We start from the raw sequence: 12,483 nt of genomic DNA, 5'->3' as shown, positions 1-12,483 counted from the left end.
ACCTTTCATCATTAGTGTTCTACTACCTTACATAAATTAGTAGTAGTAATACCTTGTTATTTTCATTTAAAGAATCATCTACTGTAGCGTAGTTTCATCGGACAGGGATTTAATTGCAATAAATAGTACTTGTTCCAAGTTAAAATATTTCCTTCATCATTTAAGTTGAGATCTCTGGTAACATTAAACAGTGAAAATATATTTTTTATTTGAAGACTAGTAAAAGGTTTTGAGAGTATAACGTTTACACGTGCCTGCTTCTTAAGTTCTTTTATTCTAATAATATGTATTGTAGTATTACTAAAAGTGATTTGTAATTTTTAAAAATAGAAAAGTTAAGACAAAAGATTACATGATCGTTCATAGAAAGTGTTATTTTAAAGGAATGTTGAAGTGGACTGCCATTTTGTGTAGCAGATGTATATTATAATAATATTACTATTACAATTAAATATCGAAAAAGTATGTATGTTCACATATGTTTGAACGATAAGAAGTTTAACTAATTGCTAAGTAAACTTAATAATTAAATTCTTTATTTACTTATGTAGTTAAAGTTCTGAATGACTTCCGACATGAAATGTTTATAATGATTAATTAGCAGCGATTCTAACAACTTGTCTATTTCATGGATTAAGTTATAACTAATTAGTGATGTAGCAGGACACATCCAAATTCAGTTTGTATCCAGTTTATTGTATCATTACTTTTCTATATTCATGTTACCAGTGTTCTTGAACTGGTCACGATTTAATTAATTGATTTACATAACAAATGTCAACCTGAAAATTGGTGGCTACCAAGGTGATCACTTTTTTATTGTAACTAAAAAATACGTTGCTGAATAATCTTAAATTTAAAAAAATATAATGGTAGTTACATGAGCTAAGTAATTTATATTTCTTTAATATTAATATAGTATAAGGATTCATTTATTTAGCTCATATTATGTGAAATAATTACTATTCATTATAGTCATATACCATATAGTTAGAGTAGATCTATCTATTGCACAGATACTGGAAATGATTCACACCATCGCTTTTGGTGATGGAAATAATATATTGCTTTCAATCTTAATGTAAATTAGTAATAAATTAAAGATTTGCAGGCTGGAAATTGTTTTATTTGTAAAGCAATGTTAAAAAAAGGGTTAAATGTTTATTATTGTAATATTCTAGAATTACATTTATCATATAGTAGTAAGTAATGTGAAGATACCGAGCATTCTCATATTCTCATTCATATCAACCATTCCTATCCTATCCGGCTTCAAATTGAGAAAAAGCTTTTTAAGATCTTCACAGGTTTCAGAAACCTCCATCTCTGCATCTGAATAGAGGCAGTATTGACCTCAGGATGTTTCCTAGAAACAAATTAGGAATTTCCTGCTCTCCAGAAAATAAATGATTTAATGTATGTAACTCTGCAGTATTTGCAGTACAATACTCCCAAGTAAGATTTCAGAGAATATGAGTTGTTTTACACTTGGTGACCTTCATGTAACAAACCGCTACATTATCCTCAACTGAATACACTGTGGATACTGAAAGATTCATATTTCCTTATTTATTAATAAAGCAAGAGTACTTTAAAGTACAATGATGTGTGATTTTTAGACATGATGGTGAGGAATAATTGCATTATTTAATTAATAGGGGCTCTTAGATATAAAATAATGATAGTTTTAAATGGCCGCCACATATTTGTTTCTAGAAGTAACAGTTATTACTGATAATTAATATCAATCAACTAATTAAAATACTATTACTAATAATAATAATAGTATCAGTGTTAATTAAGTATTTAAACATTTCACATATAAACATACAAATGTTTAACTTGATTGGTAAGTAAAGTATTTAATTATTATGTTTAATTAAATTTCCTGTTATACAAACATATTCAAACATTACATGTTTGAATTCAGTTCAATGGAAATTAGTTAATTGTGACAGGATTAAACTTGAAAAAAAAAGCTTAGTTTTTCAACTACTAAAGTATTGTAATTAATTTTTTGCCAAAGATGTGTTGTTTTCAAAAATTTGTTTGTTTTATAAAATTTAAAAAAGTATACTTTATGCCTATACTAAAAACGTGGCTTATCATAAATATATCATATTAAAAATTATGACTTGCAGAACTAAATAATAAATTACTATACATATGTAATAAATTAGATCTAACATTAAGTAAAATTTTTCTTTCTTTTATTTTTGTTTATATTTGTACAAATGATTAAATCTAAAATTCCTAAGGTTCATCTATAAATATACTTAAATAAAACTTAAAAAGTTGTTTAATCTAATTCCTATCTTAGATCTTAAACTCTATATGAGCAACATTCTCTAAATGATGTACGTTACTTATTTTTAATTTATTTGAGAATTATGGTACCTAAACACTAAATACTATGCGCACTGACTTATGATTTCTGACCATTTTGTTTAAACGATGGTGTGTGGTCAATGAAACTGTTTGCTGGTGGGGATGAATTAGGAACTGAATCTTTTATGAGATCATCTTTATCGATACTTAGTACCGGTATATTTTGCTGCCTTGTTAAATTTCTTTGGAAAAGAGGTGGTATATTCCTTTTGATAAGTCGGTAGGATGAGGTAAAGTAAATCGAAGCTTATCCCAAAACCAAGGTCACCCCATTTTAGGTATGTGCTCATTGATACATATGCTTTAAGTTCAGGATCTAAATTATCAGCCGGGCCAACATCACCGTAAAGTATGACAATTACTCTTGCTGTTCCCATACTCAACGCTTGGGAATGTGCTGTTTTGAATTCCATTTTCCCCCAAACACTTTCTAGAAAGTTAGGTGACAACACAACAATAGTTCTACGTGAATATTCAATTTACCGTGCTATTTGACTTTGTATATAATCACCTATAATCCAATCTCTATAATGTAAATGTAACTTAAATTTAGGGGTGCCATTCTCCAGCCCTGGAACCAAATGTTTTATCGCAAAATCTTCATCTCGGTGAGAATAACTTATGAAACCATCATACAGCTTATCACGATCTAGTTCATCTTCAGTAACAAGCCAAAGAAACATCTGATGTGCATAAAGCCAAACTTTTATTTCTTGATTATATCGATAGTAGAGAGCTATAAGAAGACCTACTATGAGCCCAAGAATAGCCGTAAGAATGCTAATAATAATTATTACGCCTGCTGTAGATGTGGGACAAATTTCATTTACTGTTAATTCTGATATAGATTTTCCTCCCAAGCAAGTTACATTATTCAGATTGTCGATCTGAAATATAAAAACAATAGACAGATTAATAATCATATTTAAAAGATATTAAGACAGAAAAAATCTTGTAAATTAAGAAGTCATTTAATAAAAATCAAGTTAATCAAATGAATTATATATCGCTATAAATCTTAGTTATTTTCAAAAGATATATTTTGTGATTTTTAAATAATTTTTAAAATTATTCTTTATTAAAAAAAAAACATATACTTACTAGAAGTCATCCACAAAGGACATTAAAGTTCGGTTTTTGGTGGTCAGTTTGTGACCATTTTAGGAGATAGTCAGTTTAACACTAGTAAAATGCATTCTACGTTTTACTAATGTAAAATCATTTTACATTTATAAAACTTCCTATGCGTGCACTGACTTATGATTTCTGCTGATTTTGGCTAACCATTTTGTATAATTGATTGTGTACTCGATAAAAATGTTTACCGGTGGGGATAAATTAGGATCTCAACCTTTTATGAAATCATCTTTATACTTTAAACCGGTGTATTTTGCTGCCTTGTTAAATTTCTTTGGAAAAGAGATATTTCTAGGCAGTGTATGTTTCTATTTGAACTCTCCATATGTGCCATAGGCTTGGGGTTCATGTCTAAGCCAGCTATAAATTTTGAAAAACTGTACCTATAAAGCAGCTTGTCGTGATATACTGACTTGACTGATAACTGATTTATCAATGCCCAACAAAAACTAGTGAAGATAAATTAATGAAAAATTGTATTCAAGTTTTTTTTATACTGTGTAAGTGCATATTAAGAAAGGATTTTTTTAAATTCTGGGTTTAAAGGGTTAAAATGGAGTACAATGAAATTTTTACTATTTTTTTAATTTCTCAGTAACAAATGAAGATATCAACTTGATTTTTGGCACGTGAACTTGTGTGTGTGTAATAATCTTCATGTGAATATCTAAAAACCAATTTTTAGATTTTTTGCAGAGATGAAGAAAGTTAAAAAATTTTGAAAAATGATTCCAAATTTTTCCCATTTCTGATTAGACAAATTAAGTAGATTTGGGCTTGCAATTATTCTTCAGATAATTTCTAAAGACCATTTTTGGTGTTTTTTTTATTTTCGATTTTTTAAGGGATTTGTTCGTGTACTATTGGTAGCTCAACCAATAGCCACGGTTACTGTAGTGCGACCCAGCTGGCTGCACATGCCTCCAGTTACTTGGCCAAAAAAACACTTAAGAAAAATAAGAAACAAAATATGATAACCTCCTAGTGGTGTTTGTAGGGTAATACTAAGAACCAGACTAAATATGGATGGATATAACTACTATTTTTAAGATGAAGGCTGACTATTTTGAAACCCACACTCTTCAAATCGCTCATAGTTTTGGGTCCTGTACTGACTAAACTGTGCTTTGAAGAAATTTACCTACCATATAATGATATTTTTTTGTAAACTGAACGAGGTTTCAGTTTTATTTATCAGTATTATTCTCACAAGCATGAGGATATCGAAGCACATTGGGGGTCCTGGCTAGACGATTGGGTAAGAAAAGTGAGCCCTGACCAGCTAGTTTTTTTTTTACAAAATCTTATTCCAACTTATACCAGAGTAAATAATTGCAGTTAATTTATTCAGTCCAGTAAAAATGATGGTGTCTTTTCTTAATTTGAAGTTTTAGTCCAGTACCTTTGATTTCCTACATTAACTAATGTAAGAATTCAATTTGTATTTTAAGTACATTTTCATGAACTTCAGTAAATTTCAATAACTGTTATAAAATATTTCTCCAGACTAAAGGAAATATATATTAAATATAAGGGTTCATTATGAATTTGTGTAATTTTTAATTACTGATATGGTGATACGATTCCAAATCTATTGCTTCTTAATGTTTAGAGACTATAACTGACTCTACTTCATTTTATAATGGTTATTTTTTTATTTGACTTTTTTCTGGGTGAAAAATGCTTCGGCATTGTCACCTGAATTTTATACTGATGAGTCTATTCTGTTCTCATATGCAATATTTTGATCAAGTTTTATGTAAATCAGATCAAACTATGAAAAAACATCCCCTATTACCATCTTTCTCTATTTCATCACATTCTGTTTTCAAATAAAGTTTTGTTTTTATTAAGTATTTTTAGTAACTGTAATTATTGTGATAGTTTCAGGAAAGACTTCTTACATTTCTGGCCTCAGAAAATATCCATTATAATTTTTTTTTTGTGTAAATTTACCTTAATGTTTGTTTTTGAAGTAGCTGAATGATACATATTCAATATCCAGTGTTTATTTTCAGAAGTTTTATGACAAATCTGTGTCGATTACCACCGACAGTACGATTAAGAAATATATTATTCCCTCTTGGTTATATCAGTCAAGAAATGTCAAGGCTAATCCACCCTTTGTTTTCCTCATTCATTGATCAGGGAAAGTCATCATACAAAACTTATTGTACCGATAATGTTCAATAAAAATTATGTATATGTGAAATTTTGAAATCTAATGAATGAGATGACCTTCATATTTCATCAGTAATGATTTGTCTAACCTTACAAAATTTCAGTGTTGATTTCTTGCTTCAGTTCTTTAATACAATAAAAGATCATTCAAAACAATCTCTTTTCAGTCTGATAAATTTCAGTGTAGCTTTATTGAATATGTTTTATTAATTCTCACATTTTATTTATAAATATTCTTATCACCATATACTTTACCTATATAAATTTTTATAGTGTGAATTTTTCTTGCGTTAAAATTTAATTACAATTCATGTTTGGCCAAATTTTTTTATATTTTCAATAAATATTTAATCATAAATAACATATTTAATCATAAAACTTCAGGTTGAGCTAAACGGGAAGTAATTGAATTATCTCATTGCTGGAAGCATAACCAACAAGTGTAAATGTTATTTTCTTTCTAAACAGCTTTCATTTTATACAAAATTTCTAATTTCTCTCAGCTTAATTGCTTTTAATTATTCAAAATTTAATTTTATGATTCTCACATTGCCTTTTATTCGGAGTGAAGACAAGTAATTCGTTAGTATTAAAATCCATATCAATCATCCATGTGAAGTTTTTTTCTTAACTTTTTTAGAAACGTAGTTTTATACCATTTTTTTTTGTCTTCAGTCATTTGACTGGTTTTATGCGGCTCTCCAAGATTCCCTATCTAGTGCTAGTCATTTCATTTCAGTATACCCCCTACATCCTACATCCCTAACAATTTGTTTTACATATTCCAAACGTGGCCTGCCTACACAATTTTTTCCTTCTACCTGTCCTTCCAATATTAAAGCGACTATTCCAGGATGCCTTAGTATGTGGCCTATAAGTCTGTCTCTTCTTTTAACTATATTTTTCCAAATCCTTCTTTCTTCATCTATTTGCCGCAATACCTCTTCATTTGTCACTTTATCCACCCATCTGATTTTTAACATTCTCCTATAGCACCGCATTTCAAAAGCTTCTAATCTTTTCTTCTCAGATACTCGGACTGTCCAAGCTTCACTTCCATATAAAGCGACACTCCAAACATACACTTTCAAAAATTTTTTCCTGACATTTAAATTAATTTTTGATGTTAACAAATTATATTTCTGACTGAAGGCTCGTTTCGCTTGTGCTATTTCGCCTTTTATATCGCTCCTGCTTCGTCCATCTTTAGTAATTCTCCTTCCCAAATAACAAAATCCGTCTACCTCCATAATCTTTTCTCCTCCTATTTTCACATTCATTGGTACATCTTTGTTATTTCTAATACATTTCATTGCGTTTGTTTTGTATTTGTTTATTTTCACGCAATAGTTGTTGCGTAGGACTTCATCTATGCCGTACATTGTTTCTTCTAAATCCTTTTTACTCTCGGCTAGAATTACTATATCATCAGCAAATCGTAGCATCTTTATCTTTTCACCTTGTACTGTTACTCTGAATCTAAATTGTTCTTTAACATCATGAACTGCTAGTTCCATGTAAAGATTAAAAAGTAACGGGGACAGGGAACATCCTTGTCGGACTCCCTTTCTTATTACGGCTTCTTTCTTATGTTCTTCAATTGTTACTGTTGCTGTTTGGTTCCTGTACAAGCTAGCAATTGTTCTTCTATCCCTGTATTTGAACCATAATTTTTTTTAAATGCTGAACATTTTATTCCAGTCTACGTTATCGCATGCTTTTTCTAGGTCTATAAACGCCAAGTATGTTGGTTTGTTTTTCTTTAATCTTTCTTCTACTATTAATCTGAGGCCTAAAATTGCTTCCCTTGTCCCTATACTTTTCCTTAAACCAAATTGGTCTTCTAACACTTCTTCCACTCTCCTCTCAATTCTTCTGTATACAATTCTAGTTAAGATTTTTGATGCATGACTAGTTAAACTAATTGTTCTGTATTCTTCACATTTATCTGCCCCTGCTTTCTTTGGTATCATGACTATAACACTTTTTTTGAAGTCTGACGGAACTTCCCCTTTTTCATAAATATTACACACCAGCTTGTATAATCTATCAATCGCTTCCTCACCTGCACTGTGCAGTAATTCTACAGGTATTCCGTCTATTCCAGGAGCCTTTCTGCCATTTAAATCTTTTAATGCTCTCTTAAATTCAGATCTCAGTATTGTTTCTCCCATTTCATCCTCCTCAACTTCCTCTTCTTCCTTTATAACACCAATTTTAGTACAATTTGTCTAATTACTGTATTTTATAGTCAACAAGTGTGAAAATCATTAAATAAAATATTTATTATTAAATGTGCAATCATTATGGCTATACTTAAAATAATTTATTCTGATACTTACTGTTATATTAGGCGATAAGCCGGTCAAAGTTATTTGTGAAATGTTATTTGAGGGAAGTGATAAAGTCGTGATATACTTGAAACTTTCATCTTATTCTAGTGGCAGTGATGATAAATAATTTTTTGCTAAATATAGCTCAGTATGATTAACATTTTTATATGATTTAGTGTAGAATTGTAATATTCCAAGAAGAAAGTTTCGAGGGGAAAGTTTTTATCCTTAGTTCAGTGCAATCGATAATCAATCCTTCCTCTTGCGGGCAGTAGAAACATTTCCATTCTTTTGGTCATTTAGTACTAGATTCGTTTATTATTTTGACTTAATTCACATGTTAGAAGTTTTGATGGCACCATATTGCAGTACAAACCTTCTAATTGCTTTCGTCCAGAACATGTTATTTGATTATTTGAAATGATATCAATCAAATAATAAGCTTCTGGTGTTAGAGTTCCCTCAAAAAACTTTTTAAGGTGATAATTTCTACTGTCACATAATAATGGATTTCCAATCAGATTAATTCTAGCACTATGATTTTCTAATGTTTTGTAATGGTGTGAAGTTGATGAATTCGATTCATATTGTGCAAGTGCCAGTAATTCCATCGGCTGAAGATCAATCACTGAAATATTGTTGTATGATAAATCAACTGTTACATAATTCATTGAGCGAAAATGAAGATCATTAGCCTAAAAAAAATTATAATTTAACGTAAATATGTTAATTTATAACAAAATAGTTTATTAATATTAAAATATGACAAAGAAAGACGTTCAGTCAGAGAAATATATTTATAATAGTAGTGACAACCACAACCTTATGAACCACCAGATGGTAATTAACACAAGACTGTTAAATTGGAGCCATGAGAAAGCAAATAATGCCCTCTACAACACAGGAAGTATTTCAGTTCTCAAATCATCTTCATTAAATAGTACTGATGTTATAACAAGTTACTAATGTTTTATTCTTAACTATACATTTTATAATATTTGGCTAAGAACACATTATCCTGGTACGATAAGCGCTAATTACATTTTAAAGTGAGTTGTTGTTTTATTGAATAGTATTAAAATTGATAAATCGCTATTTAAATAAAAGATATTTACCAAAGCTATATTGCTTTCCCCACATCAACAACCAACTCTATGATCTTTTAAGGAAAAATAATACTTTTTATATTGCGCCTACTTGTGTGCTCACAGTTTATTGTTTTATCTAATTATCTATAAAGGATTATTTCTGTCGCTTAATTAGTAATGTCAATATTGCATTCAGTGTATATCTATTTTATTGCCAACTCTAATAAAAAATTCACTAGGTGATTCATAACTATCTCTGCTCATCTGTCATACCCTTATTCTTTAGCATTTTGATTTTATATTTTCTGTATACGCAGTTTATTGTTTAATCTCTTCTATAAATTTTAAGTATTAAGTTTGTTTTATCTTTTGTAATACTTATTTAAACATTGACATCTGGATAATTTATCTTTTAATTTAATTCACTTTCTTAGTTAAAAAAAGAAGTAGGGTTATGTTTTTAACTGACCAAGGCTTAGCTTTACAGAAATTTAATAGTCTTAGCAGTATTTTTGGCATATTCAATTCCTTTATTCAGTTTATTGATAATGAAAACATCATTAATGTTATTTTTTTTATGGATATAGGCCTTTATTTATTTATAGAACTAGAATCTTTTTCGTTAATTAAATCATTAAAACAACTAAAATCTATCTTTACATTGTAACTTATTTTTCTGTTTACTGTTTAGAACTATCGTATGATCTAAATGCTCAGGTTGTAATTTAAAACAAGGTTATCTTATCTCTTTTAAACAAATAGTCTGCAAATGATCTTAAACTTATGTTGGCCTCAAAGTAATATTAACTTGTGATTTTTATCCCTGACTATTCTGTAGGATTTTATACTTATTTATTTTATTATTGTTATTTGGTAAATTTATATTCCTGTCACCGGATAAGATAAATTTTTTTTTAAGGCTGAGTAATAATGATTACAATTAAAAAAACAAGAATTATTTTGACAATCGATTCAATCTGTAAAGCGGTTGAGACAGAAAAAATATGAAAAATAAACTTTAAAATAAACTGCAGTTTTTTAATTTTATTACCTAACTCAGAAGATTTAAATTTTCTTCGATCTAAACTAAGGTTCTCCTCATAAAACTGTTATATTCAGTTTCTGTACTTAATGAATATAATTTTTTATCTGGATGGTGAGCTTCATTCAAATATTCATATTTCCAATAAAACAATTTTTTGATGTTCTTTTGTTAGAATAAAAAATGAAAAATCAAACGTTTTTCTTAGATTTTTTGAATCAAACAAATTGAATTTGGAATCTTCCTTAAGTTTTATTGATTTTGATTCCTTAATAAGGCTTTATTCTATATTAATATGTATGTACATTTGTAACTTTTTTTTTATGAAAAACATTAAAATAAAAATAAAAATGTAATGACTATATTAATTAATAAATTTTATTTAAGTAAAGCACAAAGCATTTTAAAAGTTTGTAATAGTTCAAAGTTATTTAATGACATTATTATTTTTGGACCTTTGTGTTCTGTTTCTCATTAAAACCTTACTTCTCTATATCCGTTAATATTTGTATTAATTTTTTATCTTAAACTCCTTGTAACCTTCTCACTGCTCAAATAGTTGTTTGTACACACTGGAGTATGGGTTTCTAAAGCCAAATGGTGAGACGTTTATCTTGTTGCATCTATGAAAGATTTCTTCTTTTTAATCTGATCTACAAACTTAACAATGATAGGAATCAGGCCATTTTGTCCTGATCATACCTTCAGCCTATATAGATATCAGTCATCTCAACCAAACTGGATAAATCTACATTTTTACAATGTTCAAGAATTATGACAAAATTCTAATTTTTCTGTTCAAATATCTGATGTATTTCCAAAGAACTGAGTCGAGTGTATCGTTCAACAACTTCACCTTGTTTCTGAGTTGTCTACTACCTTCAGTTTCAGTGTTACTATTCACTAACTAAATTATCAGTTTTATTTAAAAATTGGTCTCTTTTGTCATATGCCCTTTATGCATTTTTGTTTCATACCCTTTTTAGTTAATGAAAGATTTTGACTGAGAAGCCCAAAACTCATTCCCTCTTAAACTCATATTTAAATAATCCAAAATAGCATTTAAATGATCCAAAATCATTAAATATGATGTCAAAAAACAAAACATCTTTTTTTGCTGGTATTAATCCACTGCATTTTCTCTTTTCCTGAGTATATTTTTCATATCTCAAGTCTATATTTTCATTTTTTAAATATTCTAAATGATCTTTTTTCAACTTCTCAGATGGCATGAAGATTATCACTGCATCTTTGTTATAACAGATGTTTGATAATTTTGCAAAATAATATATCAATTGTTACTGACACCAGAAAGAAGTAATTATAAAATTGAAATGGGTAAGCAAACATCATGTAAGAAAATGCAAAGTAGTTTGGCATGCTTATCACAGTTTAATACAATTACTACCAAATGAAAAAAAAAAAAACGTAATATTAACATATATCAATATGCATGCTTAATTGCTAACACTTCATGTATTTGGTACATTTTCACTGTTGCTTTCAAAATGTCACACAACATACTAATGAAGTACTCGCAAAAATATGTTGATTAACATAGTAACCCGGTAATATTCTAATCTATAGTGGCTGTAATAAACACCATATTAGGGAAACTGTTTAAACATTCACCCAGGCATGAACAACACATGAGAACAGTATATGCAACAGAATCGGTTTTTGATAATCACATTTTTCATGTGAAAAATTCTGGCGGTCTTTCTCGAATCCAAGTGGTCACAGCTTCCTTCACCACATTGTCGGTGGTGTAATGAGATTACCTTTGAGATCCCTCTTGAGGTGAGGGAAGAAGTGGAAGTTGCATGGTACCCATTGTGCACATATTTTATGGTAACCCAATTGCTTGATAATGTGGGCAGCTTGTTCTTTAGATATGCCTAATTTAATAATGATGTGTTGCCGGGTGATTCACCTGTCATTTTGAAGCAAATCATTGTTCGTAAACACCTATCCACCCTTGGCAATCTGGACATTTCTTCGGTAGCTGCCATGTTTGATTCTGATGAACAGGATTTATTTCTTTACCTATCGCTTCATTTCATTCAGATGCTTTGACATTCTATATAGCCTCTTTATAATTTGAAAGTTTTTCTTGAAAAAGAGAAAGGGTACCCTTTTTGATAACTGGAAGGTTTTGGTAGCTATCCTCGTTATTATCTGTTTCTACTGCATGTGAAATCAAATTTTCAGCTGTTGTTTCTTCTTTAGAAATCAAATTATTTCCTAGTCATTTTGGTTTTTCAGTAATGTCTTTACTCTGTATAAGGATCAGTGAGCCACAAGCCATGTCACA

At 29.2% G+C, this 12,483-nt stretch overlaps 1 protein-coding gene and 1 pseudogene across 2 annotated transcripts in view; one reads left to right on the top strand and one right to left on the bottom strand.

The window, feature by feature from the left end:
* Positions 1-12,483, top strand: part of LOC142329160 (uncharacterized) — a 90,126-nt gene that overhangs the window by 17,842 nt on the left and 59,801 nt on the right. The window lies entirely within an intron of this gene.
* LOC142329090 (protein toll-like) lies at positions 2,353-12,181 on the bottom strand (annotated as a pseudogene).

Source organism: Lycorma delicatula, chromosome 8 (genome assembly GCF_047948215.1).
Source record: "Lycorma delicatula isolate Av1 chromosome 8, ASM4794821v1, whole genome shotgun sequence".
In the NCBI taxonomy this organism is placed as follows: domain Eukaryota; kingdom Metazoa; phylum Arthropoda; class Insecta; order Hemiptera; family Fulgoridae; genus Lycorma; species Lycorma delicatula.
The sequence above is the reverse complement of the archived record's forward strand: the minus strand, read 5'-3'. Positions and strand labels throughout refer to the sequence as shown.